Source organism: Myotis myotis, unplaced genomic scaffold (assembly GCF_014108235.1).
Source record: "Myotis myotis isolate mMyoMyo1 unplaced genomic scaffold, mMyoMyo1.p scaffold_m19_p_18, whole genome shotgun sequence".
Classification (NCBI taxonomy): Eukaryota; Metazoa; Chordata; class Mammalia; order Chiroptera; family Vespertilionidae; genus Myotis; species Myotis myotis.
The window spans coordinates 15,195,228-15,215,579 of NW_023416322.1; the positions used below are offsets into that span (position 1 = coordinate 15,195,228).

A 20,352-nucleotide genomic window follows, 5' to 3' on the forward strand; every position below is an offset into this window, starting at 1 on the left:
CCAATCCCTGACCACTAGTCGCAGTGGTTCTCAACCTTCTGGCCTTTTAAATACAGTTCCTCATGTTGTGACCCAACCATAAAATTATTTTTGTTGCTACTTCATCACTGTAATTTTGCTACTGTTATGAATTGTAATGTAACTATCTGATATGCAGGATGGTCTTAGGCGACCCCTGTGAAAGGGTTATTTGACCGCCAAAGGGGTCACGACCCACAGGTTGAGAATCGCTGCTGACTAGTGGAAGTAAAATACATGAAAAAGGTGAAGCGGTTCATTTAGATGTTATCAAGTGCAAAACACTATTTGTGGCTTGATCTGATATGCCCTCTCCTTGAAAGCAGTCAAATATATGTGACCATCTGTTTCTCTTTTATGACCTAGTAGCACAAACTTGCTATTTTATTACGTAGCTTTGTCAGGTGTGGCATCCACAATCCTACCTGTTACAGCTCTTTTTACAAAGGTCATTACAACGAATTAGCCACATGGACGAATACCAAGTAGCCTGGAGTTGCAACCCTGGACCTTCTTTCTGTTCTTCAAATGCATCAAGTTGGTTCCTCTCCCAAGGCCTTTTCATTTGCTGTTCCCTCTCTCTTAAATGCTCTTCCCTCAACTCCTTCTTATCTTTCAGATCTTACCCCAGATGCTACCTCTGCAAGAAGTCTTTCTGGACCGACCACTTAATCTAGATTAGACCTCCCCAACTGCAGTCCCGAGTGGTCTACTCAGCCGAAGGGGATGGCTCCTGGAAACCTCACAGATCTTCCAAATAGGAAGGGGGAGGGGGTAAGTCTGAAAATGAGGCATCTCTGGAGCTGTGAGTCTGTTTCTGAAATATTAAGACTATGACAACTCTATCAAACAAGAAAATAAACCCCCCAAAAAATCATGAGATCTCTGGCTTCACAGAGCAGGCTTTTTTTATGGCAAATAGTCTTGCCTCCATGCCAACTCTAACCAAGCATTAGCGGTGGCCTGAAAAGCTAGATCAAGACAGACTCTGGGCTCAGTCATCAAGCTATCATGAATGATTAGCGAAGTCAGCCATGCATAGGGGTACATTTTTATATGTCATTTCAAGACCTAATCAAATGGTTCAAACAAGTTTTGACAATGTTCTCCTTCAGATCATCCATGAGTTTATAACCTAGTTTTGTCACTCACTACACATGAGAGCTTGGACAAATTACTTAGATTTAGTTTTCTTATCTGTAAAATGGGTATAACACCTCATTCTGTATTTTGAGATTTGAATGACACAATAAATGTAAGGCCATCAGCACAATGCATGCCATGTAGGAGATGCTTAATAAAACCGAAGCTCTTATTTATCATTATGGCGGGAACAAATCTTGAGTCTCTATGGATAGGCAATGCAAAAAACTAGGGTCGTTCTCTAAGGAATGAGACCAACGAATTTTGAGCCAAAAATATATTTATACCTTTTACTCAACTATAGTCCAACAATTAAAAGAGGAAGAAAGGAAGGAAGGGAAGAAAGAAGGTGGGAATGAGGCAGGAAGGAAAACAGGAGTGAGGGAGAAAGTGGGAGAAGAAAGATTCAACAGCGAAATAGAAGGTTTACAGAGATAGCATGGAGTTAAGTGAGGGACACTAGGACTGGCAAAAGGTATCAAATTCTGAAGCATAAAAGGGTATATATGTATATATATGTGTATATATATATGTATATATGTATATATATGTATGTGTATATATGTATGTGTATATATGTGTGTGTATGTGTATATGTATGTGTGTGTGTGTGTGTGTGTGTGTGTGTATATATATATATATATATATATATATATATATATAAATAACCATAGTGCCAGTATTGAAGTCAATAACAAAATTGTTCTATTTTGGATAGATTATTCTTGCCTCCCTCTTCCTTCACCAATAAGCCACATTTCATATTTGTTCCCCCTTGTTAATATAGTCCCTTATCTCCATGCTTCGCATTGTTAAAGGGACAACACAGAAGTGAAATTCTGTTTACAATACAGTAAGACCTTATGACTCTGAAGATACAGACAACATTTCCTGCTCTACCATACTGGCCAGGTGTCCTTGGACAAAGTTACATAACCATTCTGAGATCCTTTTCTTTTTTTGACAAGGGAATCAAGGGAATAAGGAATCTCACATACTAACTTTACAGCAGCAGTCAACAACCTTTTGGACCACCGGTTAGCGACTGCTGCTTTAAAGGGTTATTTTGAGAATGCAAGGAGATAATATGCATGAAACACCTTTGTATATTTGATGTACATGTGAAGGGATGATGATGTGTTCAATCTTTGCATAGATGGATCCACCTTCCTGATGTTATTTGATGGAAGCATATTCTCCATTGTCTCAATGTCCCCCGTCCCCACAGTCCTCTAAAAATCTGTCCCAATTCTTCCTCTTTAGTGATTGGGATTCTAACTGAAATTAGAGGTTCATTCTTTTGGATAACCAAATTACCATCCTCAGGCATCCTTTTAAAGAAGTCTATAGTCCTAATTACTTATAGAAAATTAGGCTAGACATTGGGTTTCTAGAGAAACCAGAATGAAGAGGCCGGGATGCAGGGGTGATCTATTTGATGGGGAGGAAAAGAGAGTGACTTTAAGTTTAGCACAGCAATTAGCAGACAGACAGACCAAGGCTCTAGTCCTGGCTCCACCATGTACTTACTAGCTGTGTAACCTTGGGCAAGTGGCCTGATCTCTGCTGGCTTGTGTTTCCTCGTCTATTTATCATTCATAAGTATCACTGAGTGTCTACTCCATGTCAGTCCCTGTTCTAGGTAATAAGACAGTCATAGTCCTTGTCCTCATGATGCTTATGCTTTACCAGGGATGATAGAATGAAAACAGAAAAATAGTAGAATGACCACTAAGAAAAAGCGGTGAAAGCTACCATAAAAATAACTAAGTAGGATAAAGAGAGAGTGAGAAGGGGAAATAGGATAGGCAAGAAAAAAGCTTTGAGGAGGTGACATTTTTTACCTAAATCTTAATGAAGATATAGTGTGAGCCAGGGGAAAGTCTGAGAGAAGGATATTCAAGGGAAAGGAAATAGCAATGCAGAGTCTTCCTTAAATTTAGGGAGGAACAATGGAGTGTATAAGAAATGGTCAGATATGAGATAGATATTAAAAGTGGAGTTGGCAATATTATTGCTGAATTAGATGTGGGGATGAGGGAGGGATAAGAGTCAAAACTGACTAGGTGGGTTGGTTTGAGAACACGGTAGATGAGGAAGATGGGATTTAGCAGGGTGGCCCAAGAGTTCTGTCTTAGATAGAATACACTGGTAAAATTTTTTAACATTTAGGTAATCTGACAAATGGAGATCCTAACAGGGTCTACTAGTTGGTGTTTGAGATAATCATAGAAAGGGCCTAGTAGAGGATCTGATATGGAGCAATGAACAGAAGTGCAAATTGAGCTGTGGGTTGTCTCTGTACAGTCAAGAGACTAGACAAATGATGACAGAGAGGAGGCCAGAACATCAGTAAAAGGGAAACCGGTTTAGGAAGGAGAAGCAAGAGGAGACTGAACACATGGTTTAAATGCTTCACAGTCCTGCATTCAATCCACCCTAGGTGGCACAGAGAAAAATAGAGGACTGTGTATAAGGGGCTACCAGATCAAATGGTCCATTCTATAATAAGATTGTTTTTTCTCTTCTTCTTAAGTTGAGTGACTTACCAGCACTTTAGGGATCATGAAAACATTGTCTTGACTCAGGGTACAGAAATAATGTGTAGTGGCCACCAAATTTAACCTGACTCGATGCTACAGATGCAGCCCAGGGACTGTGCTAACTGTAATCAGGGATAACATTCTTCTCACCAAAAGAGAAATGGTTTCTGTTCTTGTAGGCTTGTAGGATGCAGTAAATCTATACTAAAGACTTTATTTATCAACCAGCCATGCCGACTAACAACGTTAGAAGCAATTGTTTATCATCTCCTTAGATGAATGTCAAAGGCCACTGCCGTAGTCTCTTAGAAAGTTCTGTTAAAATTGACCTATTTCCTATTGTGCCTTTCTTCCGAGTTTGACAATAGCAGAGCACACCAAAACCAAAACTACAGAAATTTCCATTCCTTTCCCTGACTCCCTTCCCATACCCCTGTGCACAACACACTTATCAGAGCCATGCAGCAGCTGTGATGGAAATGAGAACTACAGGAAACTTAGAATTAATCATGCCAAATGGTGACAAATACTCAGGAGAGGGTGATGCTGGTCACTCATGTGACACCACACAGATGGCCCAAGCTACAAACTCTCTCTGACATTCCTGGGTCTGGCCCCTAACTAATCTGCTGAAGAACCTTCTGAGTTTGGGGATGTAGGCACTTTGGCCTTGGTTGGCTGACTGAGGTGCATAAATTTGGAAGATAGAGTTGTATGCACACACTTTAGGATTTCCATTGTCTATATTCAGTCATGCACCACATAAAGACTGTTCAGTCAGCCACGGACCACATATGCGACAACAGCCCCATAAGATTATATATAACGAAGTTGAAAGATTCCTATCACTCAGTGATGTGATCTCATAGCCATCGTAATGTCCTAGCACAACATATTACTCACGTGTTTGTGGTGGTGCCGGTGTAAACAGACCCACTGCAATGCCAGTCATATAGAAGTATAGCATATACAACTGCAGGAGTAGACTATCTAGGTTTGTGTAAGTGCACACTACGATGTTCACACAATGACAAAATTGCCTGATGAAGCATTTCTCAGAACATCTCCCCATTGTTAAAAGGCGCATGACTCTATAGCAGTGGCTCTCAACCTTCCTAATGCCGCGACCCTTTAATACAGTTCCTCATGTTGTGGTGACCCCCAACCATAACATTACTTTCATTGCTACTTCGTAACTGTAATTTTGCTACTGTTATGAATCGTAATGTAAATATCTGATATGCAGGATGTATTTTCATTGTTACAAATTGAACATAATTAAAGCATAGTGATTAATCACAAAAACAATATGTAATTATATACGTGTTTTCCGATGGTCTTAGGCAACCCCTGCGAAAGGGTCGTTTGACCCCCAAAGAGGTCGCGACCCACAGGTTGGTGACCCACAGGTTGAGAACCGCTGCTCTATAGACATATACACAGACACAAATATTTCCTTTTGGGGTAAATGCTAAAATTTTCTCTGTCTCAAATTAACTTTTTGGAGGTGGAGGGGAAGAAAGTAGCAGGCGCGGATAACACCTCCCTAGAGAAGTCGGGGAGCCCGAGACTTAACCAGTCTCCTTTGGGACAGTCACTTGGCTCTCACTATAGACCCCATGAGAAGCTACGATATAGTGGGAGGTAAAATAAATAATGAAGAGAAAAAAAGTAGAATTCGGTTGAACTAATTTACTTGAGAAAAGAAGTTTTGAATATAGTCAATAACAGTTGTGGATTTTCTTCTTGTGTTGCACATCAATTATTATGTCTTTCTTCCTTTCCAGAGTCTAACAGTCAAAAGGAGACAATGTCCATATTGTTCAGCCACCCATCTCCAGCACCTAGGATAGTGCCGGGCACATTCTAATCTGATGTGAACTATTTGTTGAACTAATGAAAATGTTTGTGCATGTAGGCACCGCCTCTGAAAGAGTGTAGTGTTGTACAATTCTAGAGAGGCTAACTTGAGCTATTTCACGAGATGCCAAGGAAACTCAAATTGAACCCAAGGCCATATGCCTGGTTTAACAGCTATTAACTCAGCTGATCTGTCCTGACTGGTAACTATGTCACCATGTGAGCACACGGCACACTGTGCCTGTTCGGCCCTTCGTAATCTTGGACAAATCTGTTCACAAATCACAGAAGCTTTGGAAAACCATCCTGACCCAGGTGATGGGATAAAAATGCTTCCCATAAAATGATAAAGTATTCTGTCACATCTACCTGATAGTGCAGTGTGACCGATTCCTTTGTTAAGGCCAGAATAGTGAGGAGAAAGAAGTGACAAGAAAAATGAGAAAAGAATTCATGATAATGTTCTCACAAATGTGCCTTATGCCATCCACATTAGCCTCCCACATCATTCCTTACTGGAAACTTTTGAACAAGTCAAATGTAGATAGGCTTTTGTTACCTGTGACTATTAAATGAAATTGTCTTTGTTCAAGGCCATAAAATAATCATTTTCTCTTAAATTAACAGCTTGTCATTCATTATCTGTAATGTAAGAAGAACTTGATAGCATGGGTAATCCGAAGCGTAATAGCTTGAAAGCTCTGGAATGGGTAGGTTCCTTCTTCAGCAACCAGCCTAATCACTTTTCCTTAGGACACCAAGACAAGGAGAGGAAAGTTTCTAGGAAGTAGTGAATTGGCCAGCCTTCCAAAGTCACCACAAATAATTTACATGACAATGAACCCCACAAATGAATGGTGAAGGGAGGTGGGGGAGAGTGGTCAGGTGGTTACAGACCACATTCCAAATGGGTTTATCCTGGATTCCTATTCAGCTAAAATGCCTAGTCATAAAATACTTACTTCAGTTTATAATTTACCCTATAGTCACTTGATCAGTTGAGTGATCTTTATCTTAACAGGGCCTATAATCAATGGTATTTATGACTTTCTCATTATCATCATGAGTGAGCAAGGCACAGGGAGATGGAAGACAAAGTCCTTTTTCTCAAGGAAAAACAGCCAAAAAGGAGCACACTATTTGAATTACAGATATTGTGTATGCAACATGAAATGCTAAGTTTAGAAGAGTCGTCAATGTAACCTCTGCTAAAAATGAAAGAAAACACTCCATAATTATTTTGAGAGGGAAGGAGGGAGGGAAAGAAAGCAGGAGGGAGGGAGAAAGAGAGAGAGAAAATGAATATGCATTTGCCATATATCCACTATCCAGGGTTCATCCATGAAACACATATGCCTGGCCATCCGGAGAACAGAGCGGCAGCTGTGAAGGTTGGCTTCTGAGTCACCATCACTGAAGTGGAACTATTTGTACAAGTTCAAAGGCACCAAAGACCTTGGCAATCATCTGCCCTAGTGAATGTCAAGACATAGATGACATCACTGTAAACTGGTAAGGCTGAGGAGGATTTCCTATTGAAATAGGGGAGCTCCGGGGATAAACAAAGCTTTTCCCTTCTTTTAGACAGTGTCTTCATCCAGGAGTGTCTCTGACCCATGGCTCTTGAAGATATATCATCTATCGGATTTAGCAAACTGTGAGCTCTCCAGAGAGAGACGGTGGTTTCTGTAATAATTGTAAGGTGGTAAAACATCTTATAAAAGTGGCAGTTGGCTTTCTTCAGGCAAAGGAGAAAGAGAGACTTCTGTATGGAAACAAACTAAAAAGACTAGGACCCCTTAGCTGCAAAAGTCAAGGCCTTGGGGTACCATGGCAGTAAATCTATAAAAGGCACGGGTCTGGATAGGATAATGTCACACCTACTTAATAGTCCCAGGAAGACATGGTTCATTGTCCCTCATAGAAGCATGAAGCAGCTTTTCCAGGACAGATAAAAAGAAACGAGCTAAATGAAAGCCAGAACTTGAAATCCAAGAAATGATGTAGGATGAAAATATAAAGATACAGAAAAGAGAGTTTTAAAAACTTTTATAGAGTCTTGTTTGAAGGGAAGTTAGAGTAGTCAGCCTTATGTTCGTCACCTGCAAGGGCAAGATCTTGAGCAGAAAAGACATATCCTTTGCTAAAAAACTCGTATTTCTAACAAATATTTGCATGTAGGTCACTGTGCTGGGTACTATTTCCAAAATCACTAGTCTATTCCAGTGGCCGGCAAACTGTGGCTCGCAAGCCACATGCGGCTCTTTGGCCCCTTGAGTGTGGCTCTTCCTAAGCCTTAGGAGTACCTTAATTAAGTTAATAACAATGTACCTACCTATATAGTTTAAGTTTAAAAAATTTGGCTCTCAAAAGAAATTTCAATCGTTGTACTGTTGATATTTGGCTCTGTTGACTAATGAGTTTGCCGACCACTGGTCTATTCCAATGGAAGAAATTTCTTAATATTCTTATGGAAATTTCATTAGGAGGCTGATCCAATCAGTAATAAAAAGATTAAGATTGCAAAGGCAGCGAGATGGGAGGTAAAGGAGAAGGAAGGGGTAGTATTAAGGATCCATACTGTCCTAATTTATCTGGAAATATTACCCTATTCCTTTTTTTACAAATTTATGATTATAACCTTACTCTGTGCTTCAGAGCATCTCTATTGAGCTTGACTTCTCACAGTTTAACCGCATTTCTCCGATGAGGAATCAGACCAAGAATAATTAGTTAAGCTCAAGGTCACGTAATGAATGAGTGGTCAGGTGAGGTCTAGGTCTCCACTCGCCTCCTGGCCAACTCTGACTTGAATTCTCCCCTGTGCACAGGGTCTAAGATGGCTGTGCTCTCGACCAGCTCTGCACCTAGTGTGCCATGTTCCAGGGAAGTGCAGTGTCATTTTGATGAACCTATGAGATGCATTGAAGCTGTTAGGAACAGTTGAGAGATCACAGGCAAGATCACCTGTTTTGGCCACTAACTCTTCAATCCTCAGCACTGTGCTCGGCCCTCCCACCCTTTCCTCCTGCCCCACCTCCCACAGTGCATCTCAAAGAACATCCACACATACAAAAGAGAATCACAGAGCCGTATGAAGAAGGCGCAGGCAAGTCCAAAACTCCAGGCTCTGTAACCGTTTTGAACACGCACTTTTGATAGTCTCTCCAGTTTAATTGGAAGAGTGAGATTTAGAACCAAGCAAAGTCAGGTGAACATAGCACTGGAACTCAAAATGAGTATGGTCCTCCTCTCTATTTCTTCTCTTCCTGTCGGTCACTGTCACCTGGTCTATAGGCAGGCCAGCTCTCATCTCAGCTGGCCAGCTCTACCTGAAGTATATGGAAGTCTGACAAAAAACCCAGGTTAAAGCTTCAAATGCAAGTTTACCTTCCCCCAAACCCTCCCTCGTCCTTTCAAATTGAGACATTTGTTTAAATCCAACCCTTCCTTCCAGTGGATAGAGACACTATGGACTCTTATTGGATTCCAGGAAAGAGACAAGATTGTGGGGACTCATCGATTCTGGAATTTTCTCTCCCACAATTACAGGAGCAGCATCAACATAATTAAAAAATGAATGTGAATGCTATAACAGTATTCACCAAAGAGAAAGAGAACAAGTCCAGATTTAACACCTTAAAGCAGTCCTTTGAACTTAATGGATAGTCTGTAAAAGAATTTTCATAGTATCTCAGAGGTTCATTTGGGACTGACTCAAGAAAATTCCCACCAGCCACCAGCACCCCTTTGCCCACAAAGGTCACCTGCTCCCTGCCACCTCAGGCACCCCTGACATTCGTGCCTCCTGAACAGACAGCCACCCCTTCTGTCTGTCCAGGCAGCAGTCTTAAGGTGACACCCTTAATGGACTTGGTTGTCATTTTATAGATGGAAAAATTAGGACAAAAGACAGCACATAAAGAAACAGAGTTCACAGTTTTCCCCAGAGAGCCAATGGGATTCAACTAGGACAACTATTCTCCCCATATCTCTTCCTCCAAGAGAACCCAACTCCCAATCTCTTCACGTGTAATTACAGGTTCAGTCATGGGATTGGCGAGCCTTTTTTAATTCTTTGCCCAAGGTAGCAATTTTGCAATCCACCGTAGCTGAAGTAAGTATAGACCTAAGCTCGCTCCAGCCTCCTTCTCGCTCCTCCATCCAGCCTCACGTCCCCACTTGGGTGAAAATACTTTGCATATAAACAAACTCCTCTCAAAGACACCTCAACCTTGACATTGCTTTCTCCCTTTTCCAAACTTGCTTCCTTTTAAAACACCTCGCGCTCTGCCATGCTCCCACATGAGGCCCAATTATCAGAATAATAATTAACAGGCCCTCATTATTTCGGATCAAACAATGCCCCCCATAATGAAGCCAAGAATAGCCAATGTGATCCCTTAAAATGGGGCGCGAGTTTCCTTACACCTTGGGGCGTCTAATCCACTGAAACCATTAGGCACCGAGCTGCCCATAACGGCTGGGATAACATTGAGTCAAGGACAGTTAATGGGTGCCAGAGCACAGACCAAAGTGCTCCAAGCATGTCAGTCAAGACTAACCGGAGGCTAAAACATCAAAATGCAGGTTGGAGTTTTGACATTCCTGCAGGCTCTGAACGCCTCGCCAGTAAATTTTTAAAGTCAATATCCCCCTTATGCTCATGAACACTCTTCTGTCTGATGCGTGGGACTAATGTGGATCTGATTGAACTGTGACTAAAGTAGGACTTTAAAGGCAGCTTTGAATGTGTGGGGGGCGGAAAGGTTGTTGTTTTTTTTTCCTGTGTGTGTTTTCTTTCTTTTTTTTTTCTTCTTCCCCAGAAATGACTGTGATAATAATGAAGACCGTGTACACAGATTATCACAGGCTGTGTCTTTCGACTTCAAGGTTATGTGATTAGAAAATTAGAAAAGCGACAAGATTAGAAAAACCGCAGAACATTTTGAAAGAAAGCTTTTTTACAAATTATCTGTGTGCAGGATTTACAGAATCTGATAGATGGATCTTCTAATGTTTGGAAATGGATAAATGCAACAATGCAAATAGGAAGAACTGCTTTGGGGCCTATTCCTGGCAGAAGTTCAAAACCCATATTAAGTATTCTAACGCGCTGAATGCCTGTTACTTATATGTGTTTTTTAAATTGCCATGTACATACATAACACAAAATACGACCATTTTGTAAATAAAAGCTAAAAATAACAATGAGATTGTTGTTTCTCGAGATGCATGACTTTCCCCAGAATTGGAATAAAGCCTTCACCTCACTACCCTTTCTCTCCTCAACACCAGGACATGGATCAGGAAGCCCAGGCAGAACCGGGTATGGGTGGCGGTCACCATCCTGCAGGTGGTAGCTCAAGGGGTGATAGCCATTTTGAAACTCAAGTTACAGCTTCATTCCTGCTTAAATAAGGGGGACAATGACATTTTCCCGTAGCCAAACCCAGGCTGGTCTAAATAAAAACACGATTTAAAAAGCCACTCCTTTTGCTTTGCTTGTCTGATGACACGGGGGTATATTTCTGAAATGTAGAAGCAGGTGGCTTTGTAAGTAAAGGTGGGGGAGAGGCTAACCTGTGTCTGAGGGCCCCTCCTCAGAGTCCTTTCAACACCAAGAAGATGACAAATGATTGTTCTGCTTGGAGAATAGATCCTGAAGCCTCTGAAATGTCCATGACTATACATAAAGGCATAAATGACAGTCATGTCATGATGACCTTTAACCTATGTAATGGAAATCTTTAAGTTAGCATCCTGAAATTCTTAGCATCACTGGCACCTGATTTTGACCTCCCAGATATTTAAATATAAATAGGCCACCGATGCACTCCTGGATCGAACTTGGATCTTCCAGAGCTCTCTGCTGGTGATGTCAGCGAGGTTTGGGTATGAAGGGCATCATAGTTAAAGCACACAAGTTGTCCTTGGTACTTGATGTTTTGATTTTTTAAAATCTATTACTTAGAACATGATCTAAAATTTTGAAGTTATTTTGATATTCAAGTCAATATACTAGTATGTATATTCACACATGTATGCACATATGTACATAGACACCGTGTAGTAGCACTTTAAATGTATCTATCTACCTATCTATCTAAAATAAACTCTCAAATAATGCATCCCACAAGTGTTCTGTCTTTGTGGGGATTCACAGAAGCACCTCCATAAAACTTGGAACTGTGTTTCAATCATTCACTCAACCAATATTAATTAAGCACCTATTATGTCACAAGAATGATTTTAAATGCTTGGGATATATCAGTGAACGAAACAGACTAAGATCCTAGACCTTATGAAGCTTACATTCTCGTGGAGGAGACAGACAACAGAAATAACAAAGCTAATTGCATCATATGCTAGAAGATGGTAAGTGCTCTGGAAAATATACTAGGAGAGAGTAAGAGGAATCAGAGATGCCCAGAGGAGAGGGGGGACAGACAGGCTGTCCTGAGACAGTCACAGGGAGCAAAGCCAGGCAGGATGCATCTAAGTTAGTCATGCAGGTACATGGGAGAGGAGCCTCTCGGAAGCAGAACAGCCGAGAAAAAGTCTGTGGATATCTGGAGTGTTTTCAGAGTAGAAAGGAGGCCAGGCCCGCTGGCATGGCTCAGTGGTTGAGCATCAACCTATGAATCAGAAGGTCACAGTTCAATTGCCGATCAGGGCGCATGCCTAGGTTTTGGGCTCCATAGTCCTTTCTTATTACAGTCTTTGGAATATAATAAGTAGTCCCTGAAGATATTCCAGGAGAAAGGGGTTCCAAAGTCAAATAAGTCCTAATTTAGCAGATTCACAAATCACAACCCATGTGTGAAAGTCTCAGAGAAATTCCCCAGGAAATGACATGTTTTACCTGAGCATTTTGAGAATTTATTCAAGCACACAGCCCATTTCTTTTTCCCACTCCCGCATACTTTTGCCACACTTCAGACAGCATATTCTATAGAACATACATTGAGAAAAGATGACCCATATGAATCAGCAACTAGTGGCCTCCAGAATGACAACCCCCCCAACCCCCAACCCTGCCATTTCTGGACCACTTCTGAATTCAGGTCATCTCTCCATTGGGTGGAATAAAATCCACTGCCTTGTAATTCTGCCTAGAGACCCTAGTTTTACCCCTGGGACCATACAGAATACTCCTGGGCTGGGAAGGACTGCCAGATTTTTAATCATATAGAATTCAGTCTGGCCTCGCCACTTAATTACTAGCTGGGCAATTACCAAGACTCTGAATTTTAGTTTCCTTGTCTAAATGATCTTCCTTGTAAGGTCCTCCAATTAAGACTTGCCTCTCCAAAAGCCCTGGTCCAGATGGTTTCACAGGGGAATTTCACCAAACATTCAGTGAAGAACTAACACCTATCCTCCTCAAACTATTGCAAAAAGTTCAAGAGGAAGGAACACTTCCAAGGTCTTTCTATGAGGCCAGCATTACCCTAATTCCAAAATCAGATAAAGATACTACAAAGAAAGAGAATTACAGGCCAATATCCCTAATGAACATAGATGCTAAAATCCTCAAAATATTAGCAAATCGGATTCAGCAATACATTAGACAGATCATACACCATGACCAAGTAGGATTTATTCCAGGGATGCCAGACTGGTACAGTACTCGCAAATCAATAAATGTGATACATCACATAAACATTTTACTAGACAAAAATCACATGATCTTATCAATTGAAGTAGAAAAAGCATTCGACAAAATCCAACACCCTTTTTTGATAAAAACTCTCAGCAAGGTGGTAACAAAGGGATAATAAAAGCCATATATGACAAACCTACAGCCAACATCATACTCAATGGGCAAAAACTAAAACCATTTCCCCTAAGAACAGGAACAAGACAGGGACACCCACTTTCACCACTCCTGTTCTACACAGTACTGAAGTGCTAGCCAAGAAGAAAATATAAAAGGCATCCAAATTGGAAAGGAGGCAGGAAAACTCTCATTATTCACAGATGACATGATATTGTACATAGAAAACCCTAAAGACTCCATCAAAACACTACTAAATTTAATAAACGAATTCAGCAACAAAGAAGGATACAAAATTAAAACTCAGAAATCTATGGCATTTTTATACTCCGATAATGAAATCTCAGGAAGAGAAACTAAAAAACAATCCCATTTACCACTGCAACAAAAAAGTAAGATACTTAGGAATAAACTAAGGAGGTAAAAGAGATAGAGGAAGATATAAACAAATGGAAGGATATACAGTATTCATGGATTGGTAGAATCAACATAATTAAAGTGTCCATACTACCCAAAGCAATCTATAGATTCAATGCAGTCCCTATTAAAACACTAACAGCATATTTCATAGATCTAGAACGAACACTCCAAAAATGTATATGGAACCAACCAGCCACCAAACAAACAAACAAACAAACAAAAAAACCTGAATAGTCACAGCAATCTTGAGAAAGAAGAACAAAGTTGGAGGAATCACAATACAAGATATCAAGTTAAATTACAAGAACAGGCATGTAGATCAATAGAACAGAACAGAGAGCCCAAAAGTTGACCCAAGCCATTATGCTCATTTAATATTTGACAAAGGAGGCAAGAGCATGCAATGGAGTAAGGACAGTCTCTTCAATACATTGTGTTGGGAAAATTGGACAGGTACATGCAAAAAAATGAAACTATACCACCAGCTTACATCATACCCAAGAATAAACTCAAAATGGATAAAAGTCTAAATGTAAGAGGCAAAACCATAAAAATCTTAGAAGAAACCATAGGCAGCCAAATCTCAGACATGTCTCGTAGCACTATGTATGCCAATACATCTCCTAGGACAAAGGAAACACAAGGGAAAATAAACAAATGGGACTACATCAAAATAAAAAGCTTCTGCACAGAAAAAGAAACCATCAACAAAAAGACAAAGGGGCCCACTACATGAGAGAACATATTTGCCAATGATACATCCAACAAGGCGGTAATTTCCAAAACATACAGGGAACTCACACAACTTAACAAAAGGAAGACAATCCAATAAAAAGTGGGCAAAGGAACTAAATAGACACTTCTCCAAAGTGGACATATGGAAGGCCCAGAGACATATGAAAAACTGTTCAAAATCACTAATCATCCAAGAGATGCAAATCAAAATGACAATGAGGTATCACCTCACACCTGTCATAATGACTATCACCAACAAATCAACAAAGGACAAGTGCTGGTGAGGATGTGGAGAAAAGGAAACCCTTGTGCACTGCTGGTGGGAATGCAGACTGGTGCAGCCACTGTGGAAGACAGTGTGGAGTTTCCTCAAAAAAATTAAAAATGGAACTCCCATTTGACCCAGTAATTCCACTTCTAGGAATATATCCCAAGAAACCAGAAACACCAATCAGAAAAGATATATGCACCCCTATTTTCATAGCAGCACAATTTACAATAGCTAAGATTTGGAAATCTGCTAATTTGGAAATTAGCAGATTCCATTGTGGTACATCTACACAATGGAATACTATGCTGCTGTAAAAAAGAAAGAACTCTTACTATTTGCAACAGCATGGATAGACATGGAGAGCATTATGCTAAATGAAATAAGCCAGTAGGAGAAAGATAAATATCACATGATCTCACTCATTTGTGGAATCTAATGAACAACATAAACTGATGAACAAAAATAGATCCAGAGACAGAGAAGCATCGAACAGACTGTCAAACCTCCGAGGGAAGAGAAGGGAGGCTAGGGGTTGGGAAGAAATTAACCAAAGAATTTGTATGCATATATGCATAACCCATTGATACAGATAATAGTGTGAGAAGGCCTAGGGCAGGGGAGTAGGGGTGGACCAGGAGAAGTCAATGGGAGGAAAAGAGGGGACATATGTAATACTTTCAACAATAAAGATGAAAAGGAAAAAGAGAAAGATTTGCCTCTCCAGCGCTTCCACTTAAGTGTTTCCCCTACCTCCTTAAACACCTGTCTTGAATCCTGGACTGGGGAGTTCAGGCTTTATTTACTTCCTGTTCTCCTGGGTGGCACCATTCTTAATAAAATAACCAAGCTTTCTCTACTGCAATTCTCCATGTTTAGTGTTTGGCTCTGTAGAGCCTGGGGTTCGAACTCTTTCTGCTCTGTAACAACGTGGAAGTCCTTGTTGCAGGCACATCTCCTGTGCTTTGGTAGGTCTGTCTGTTAGGAAAGGCATCTCTCACTGTGTCTATCATGCCTTCCACCTCATTCTCTTCTCTGGAACCACACAGAGCAATTTTTATCCTGTTCTATCTCAAATTGGTCTCACTCCACCATTTATTTCTTTGCAATAATTGAGCAGATCTGAAGGAACCATCTGAGGATCCCAGCTTCCAGAAGGTTCCTCTTCTTTCCTCAGCAACTAGAGTGCACCATAAAGTTTGACAGGGCAACTTCCCTTGGTTTTCTTTTAAATAAAAATTTTCTATTATGATCACATTCATCAAGTATAGTTCTACTAAGCAGGCGTGTTAGGTGGTGACCAGCCCTTTACTAGAGGGGAGTTCTGGCTAGGGTGGTCTTTAAGCCCAACCTCAAGTCAGCATTAGCTGCTGCTTAGAAAAAGGTTGCAAAACACCATCCCTAATGATTTAACAGCTTGTTCCCCAAAACACATTAACCTAGGGAGCTTTTAAATATGAAGAAATAATTACACCAACTCAGTATTGTCCTTCCTCAAAATTACATCACATCAGGGCTCCACTAGGTAAATTAATTTAGTAAAAGAACACACGTCTTCTAAAAATGAAAAACTGTACTCAGTGAAATGTTATTTCCAGTTGATGGCAGGAGGGTGGACAGAGGGGAAGGAAGAATTAATGAAAATATTCTACTTTCCCAAATGAACACTTTGAGTGGCCTGACCCTAGCCAAATTAATTCACCATTATTTGCATTTCTAACTTGTTTTTATCATCTCCAAACCAGTTGGGGTCAGATTGGAATTGGGGGGACTGGAAGATGCCTTGGGAACAATATGCTCTAGCCCAGTGATGGCGAACCTTTTGAGCTCGGCGTGCCAGCATTTTGAAAAACCCTAACTTAACTCTGGTGCCGTGTCACATATAGAAATTTTTTGATATTTGCAACCATAGTAAAACCAAGATTTATATTTTTGATATTTATTTTATATATTTAAATGCCATTTAACAAAGAAAAATCAACCAAAAGAATGAGTTCGAGTGTCACCTCTGACACGCGTGTCATAGGTTCGCCATCACTGCTCTAGCCCAACCACAAGAGTCTGCATAAGCCTAGGACATAAAAGCCCATAGAATCCCCAAAAGCTGGGGGTCTGCATTTGGTCAGGGCGGACCGGAATGGCTTTGCCTCTACTTAAAGAGGAAATAAGATTTGGGGACAAGAAAAAAATAGCCTTCTAAGAGTCTATAACATCATCTCAAATTCCGCCATTAAATATTGTCCTCTTTTTGGAAAACTGTTGAAATTTTAAGTAGATAAGGATATCTGGGTCATTTACACTTGAATGAAAGTGAGTTTAATGGAATCTCCACTCCAGCCCAAACAAGACCCTGGGCAATTTCAGGCCACAGGGCACGTAGTGGGAAGGGCCTTGCAGGAAGGAAATGGAGAGGCACACTTCACACAGCTTCGCCCCAGCCAAGGCTAAAGGGCAACTCTGGGACTCCCAGGTCTGCTGGCCTCCTGGGGAGAGCCCTGACCACCTCCAGCCCCGTCTGTAAAGTGGGGCAGAGCGGACCTCAGAGACAGCCTAGGCCTGCGTGGATTCTGAGAGCACTGACCAAGCAAATGGGGAGCCACTGGGCTTGCTTGAGCTGAGGCAGATTTTTGTGGAATCAACCCTTACCCGGTAGCTCTTGGGTATCATGAGACTTCAGTTTTTCCATTGCTGTTTCCTTTGCTACAAAGAATCTCTCTGCCTTTTGGCCACCTTTTGAAGTTACCGGCAGGGCGTAGCTGCATATCCGTACTTTTATAGGCTGCCTAATGACCTGCTTAATTATTTGCTTTCTTTAGGGCTAGATTTGCAGCTGATAGGCCCTGGGAGGCTGGGCTCTGAAGCAGTCTGGTCTCCCTGATGGGTCCAGCAGAGTTCCAGGCATCTTCATCACTGAATTCCAAGAGACTGTCTCCCTGGGGCACCCAGGCTTGAGCGTGAAGCTTTATTTGTGTTTTATTTATTCATTAGATTGGCAGAGGCCTTCTCTCCAGGGAGCTCTAGGTGCCCAACATGAAATTAGCATCTACATTTCCCAACAAAGTCGACTGGTTTGGAATCCTTTGCAGCCTTGCCTGTGTTCTGAGGTTTAAATAGCGCTGGAAACCAAGCACACTTAAATGACAAAAGCCTACCAACTTTTCCACCCATGCTCTTGGCAGAAATTGCTATTTCAGTATAGATTTTTTTTTTTTCTTCTGATTATGGGCACAGTCTCTGAATTTTTCTTAATCTAGTGTTCAAGGCAGCAACTGGGATGTGTCCAAGATATTGTTTGAGTTGGGATCTCTCTGCTATTCTTCATCTCAGTCCTTCACATTTCCAAAGGGCACTGGGAAGTGGTGACAAACCCTTTCTTACACTTCTCTGTGGAGTACAGAGCTGGCCAGAGTCCACGTTGGATATTCATTCTCCAGAGAGTGTCTTATGAGTGTATTTGGTAAAATGCACACTAAAGTTACATCTGTGCATGCGTTTCTCGGACTTCCTTTTAATCCTCACGTGTTTGCATCTAGCATGCCTCGGGCAGTGTCTGGCATAACAGGCACTAAATCAAATGTGTACAATTCGCTGTGATGAGCATGGGAGGTTCATTCATCAACTTTTTTTTTTCCTTGCTGTAGCCCACTTCTTTACCTTTAAATTAGATTATGTAGAAATCCAGGTCTACATAAAAACAGAGCTTCCCTGAATTCTTGACTATTTAGTTCTTATTTTATCAGGAACTCCAAGAGAATAAATTTTATTGAAAGTGGTATTTTCTCATCTCCCTCCCTGCTCCCTCCTCTGTCCCTCGGTCTCTGTGCATTGCTATGGATTCTATTTTCTGGTTGAATTTGACACCTAATAGTCATCAGATGATTGCATCCAATTAGTAGCTATTATATTCTTCAGTTACTTTCTGTTTGGACATGAGTTTATTGATCTGGTAAGATTTCATTCTTCAGAAACATAAACAACATGCCATTTAATTCAGCCTCAGTGCTGTCTCTAAGCACCAGGAAACAGGCATTTAAAGAGGCAGTGTAAGGGAGGGAGAGGATGAGGGAGGAAGGCTATTACCTCTTTCGAAGAAGAGGGGGAAGACATCGGGTTAAACCTTGATCACTATCATTTCACCTTTGGACTTTTATTAAAACTGTTTGACAGAGACGTGTTGGCAGATGGAGTAGGAAGATAAATGGGCCTGTGTGAATAGGTTTAATATCAAAAGTGGATAGGAGACATGGCACGTTTTCCCATCCAGAAATTGTTCACGTCCGCAAGATTTGCAGGTTGCGGCTGGTGATCCTGTCTGGCTCAGGGGGCCAAAAGGTGAACACGATTGAGGTACCTTTTGCTATGAATATTTCACAGCCTGAGTATCCCTTTTTCACTTGGGGCTGTGTGCTGACTGAGGGCTTCTTCAGGATGAGTCCTCAGTTGACTGATGAATACAAAACGCCTCTCTGAACAAAAGGCATTCAAGATTCGCTGAAGACAAGACAACCTACTTTGGTTTCTGTGTCTGGTACCGGGGTATCAGCGGAGATAAAACACTGAGTGACAGGGAAGCGAAATACAGAATAACACAATCTATTGTTCTCCCATTGACTCTAAGTATAATGGGAAAGTTAGCGAGTCACCGTAATGTCAGGGACCGCTGTGAACTTGGGAGAACTCAAGGATCAGAAAGTAACATGAAGCAAGGAGGGAAATGCAGATAATATTGGGTTACTGAACATTCTCAAATTGTACTGAAACGCATCCCATCCCTTTGAAGGGGGCATGTTTTTGACAAGGAGGACAATGGGAAGGAACTGGCAGCGGTAACAATATCACCATTTTCTTTTACTACGGGCCGTAACGTGAACTTCTTAGAAGACACCTTCTTTCACCACGGCTTTGTTGTCCAGTCTATTGAGGAGCCCAGAGACCAAAGTCCCTGCCTTGTTCCGGGGCCCGTCGAAAACCAAGGAACCTGGTTCTGCCAGCCAACGCCAGCTGCTCTGCTGTGAATCACAGAGCAGGTTTGCAGCCCAGGGCGGAGGAAAGGAACTGAGAGGGAATGCGAGAAGCAGAGAGGGAACAGCCAGGGTGAAGAATTTGGAGCATGGGAGTGAAAGAGTAGGAGAGAAAAAACGAAGGTGGTGGAGGAAAGAAACAGAATTTTCATGGTGGGGAAGGAATGGGAAGAGACAGTGTATGCCATTCCCAGGTGTGAGTAAAGTTCCCCTCCAACACAAACAAAACAACAACAAAAAGAACTGAATCACCTTTGAAGTGATTTTCTTGGAGCCAGAAATCTACCCCCGGATTAACTATTTTCTGGGGGGAAAATTTAGCTAATGCTTAGTAACATTTTTAGAATCTATGACATTCCCGCACTAAAACATCCTTTCCCAAACACATGTGATAAGAAAACACATACTTACAACTCACAAGAATGCTGATGAAGGGCTATGAACTCTCTCTTGTAGAAAAATGAACATACAGATACTAATTTTGCACACAAACTCTGGGTTCACACACTCCCGAAGTCCATTTATAAACCTCTCAGAATTCCACAGACATAGGTTCAGAATTGC

At 41.2% G+C, this 20,352-nt stretch overlaps 2 long non-coding RNA genes across 5 annotated transcripts in view; one reads left to right on the forward strand and one right to left on the reverse strand.

Annotated features, from left to right (window-relative positions):
* LOC118673288 overlaps positions 1-20,352 on the reverse strand; it is a 200,692-nt gene that overhangs the window by 23,900 nt on the left and 156,440 nt on the right. The window lies entirely within an intron of this gene.
* LOC118673289 lies at positions 669-7,070 on the forward strand. The gene is made up of 3 exons (XR_004973348.1): positions 669-792; positions 6,192-6,274; positions 6,897-7,070. It is a non-coding gene; the product is annotated as an uncharacterized LOC118673289 (long non-coding RNA).